At 43.8% G+C, this 2,003-nt stretch overlaps 1 non-coding gene across 1 annotated transcript; it reads left to right on the top strand.

The window, feature by feature from the left end:
* Nucleotides 1–897: 897 nt before the first annotated feature.
* Nucleotides 898–972, top strand: Trnas-cga. Its single transcript has one exon. It is a non-coding gene; the product is annotated as a tRNA-Ser (tRNA).
* The last annotated feature ends 1,031 nt before the right edge of the window (nt 973–2,003 follow it).

The following is a 2,003-nucleotide window of genomic DNA, read 5'->3' as shown; positions in this document are numbered from 1 at the left end:
GATATTAAATGTACTCTATCTGGGAAACCATTCGGAATATGGCATACGTCCACGTGAATTTTTTCGTTCAGGATCACTAATCTATCAGCCCTTAAAGCATGTACCTTTCCTCCTGTCTCAAACTGTGTATTAAGAACAAGAAGCAGTCGTAAAAAGCAGTCTGCTAACCTTTATGGGCTGCTAACATGGTGGCTGGCTTCGAAGCGGTGAAAAGCACGTCTATAGTGCCACCTCCCTTAATTACGCTTCCAAGTGCTACTCGCTTCGAATTTAATGGTCTCAAACTCCGACGTTACTTTTCGGTAAACACACAACTAAAAAAAAATCATTCTAACTTTGAAAAATCCACGTACGTTAGCAAACAAACTGCCTTGAAATCGTTAAATACTCATACTATGTACCTTGATTGAAATAAATTTCACTTCTCAACACTTATTGGCGTGGTATTTTTTTTTCTTTATTGAGTTTCGATTCCCCCCGAAGGGGGCGAGCTGGCAGCAGCTTACTACGCCGCTCTTCAGCCTACCGGCTTTGTTTTACAAGGATGAAGATAATAAATAATAAAAATAGGTGATAAAATCGGAGACTTAAATGGTTACATGGCGGAAAATTGTGGGACTTAAAACATAGAACAAAGGGTTGATGATGCTAATAAAATACATATGAAGCAGACAGGTACAATAATGAAACTTCCTGGCAGATTAAAACTGTGTGCCCGACCGAGACTCGAACTCGGGACCTTTGCCATTCGCGGGCAAGTGCTCTACCAACTGAGCTACCGAAGCACGACTCACGTCCGGTAGTTCTGCAAGGTCCGCAGGAGAGCTTCTGTAAGGTTTGGAAGGTAGGAGACGAGGTACTGGCAGAAGTAAAGCTGTGAGTACCGGACGTGAGTCGTGCTTCGGTAGCTCAGTTGGTAGAGCACTTGCCCGCGAAAGGCAAAGGTCCCGAGTTCGAGTCTCGGTCGGGCACACAGTTTTAATCTGCCAGGAAGTTTCATATCAGCGCACACTCCGCTGCAGAGTGAAAATCTCATTCAGGTACAATAATAGACAGACAATTAAAAAAACACGGCGACAGCCTGGTTTCTGTTCGCAAGAGATATAAAATTCTCACCCAGCGACAGCGTGATTTCTGTTCGCAACACTTTGGAAAGACGAACAACACTGAACGTTCACTTGAATACTGCACTAAAAAGTTGTCAAAAATGTGGCACACCACAGCAGAGAGCAGACGGGGGGAACCTGGGCAGATGATGGGAAAGAAAAGAGGGAAGGGTGGGGGGGGGGGGGGGGGGGACGAAAACGAAGGGGTAGGGGATGGCGTGGTACAACAAACAGAAGTTATATGCTATATATTGACTGATAAACGTCTGAATGCAGTCGCCTTGTAACGACACTTAAAGTCAGTTGCATAACATTAGAAGCACAAGATAAAGATTATTTGTGAGTTTATTAATTTCAAGGCGTAATCCGGTCTGAAATATTCCGACGTATGAGCCCCTGTTCTGTGTAACCGTAACCAGGAACGCCGTCTGTTAGTTGCGTAAGAAACTGTCTCCACAAATATTGGCGTTTCTGTTTGGGCACTTTAGTATTTGCAGATAACATTATTTGTGTAACCAGTTATTTCAAAAGTTAAGCTATACATTAGAGTAAAATGTGTATTAACAAGAAACAAAGTACACTACTGGCCATTAAAATTGCTAAACCACGCAGATGATTAGCTTTTCAGAGCATTCACACAAGGTTGGCGCCGGTGGCGACACCTACAACGTGCTGACATGAGGAAAGTTTCCAACCGATTTCTCATACACAAACAGCAGTTGACCGGCGTTGCCTGGTGAAACGTTGTTGTGATGCCTCGTGTAAGGAGGAGAAATGCGTACCATCACGTTTCCGACTTTGATAAAGGTTGGATTGTAGCCTATCGCGATTCCGGTTTATCGTATCGCGACATTGCTGCTCGCGTTGGTCGAAGTTCAATGACTGTTAGCAGAATAT

This window comes from Schistocerca piceifrons, chromosome 9 (genome assembly GCF_021461385.2).
Source record: "Schistocerca piceifrons isolate TAMUIC-IGC-003096 chromosome 9, iqSchPice1.1, whole genome shotgun sequence".
Taxonomy (NCBI): Eukaryota; Metazoa; Arthropoda; class Insecta; order Orthoptera; family Acrididae; genus Schistocerca; species Schistocerca piceifrons.
Note: the sequence above shows the minus strand (reverse complement) of the source record. Positions and strands in the feature narration are given on the sequence as shown.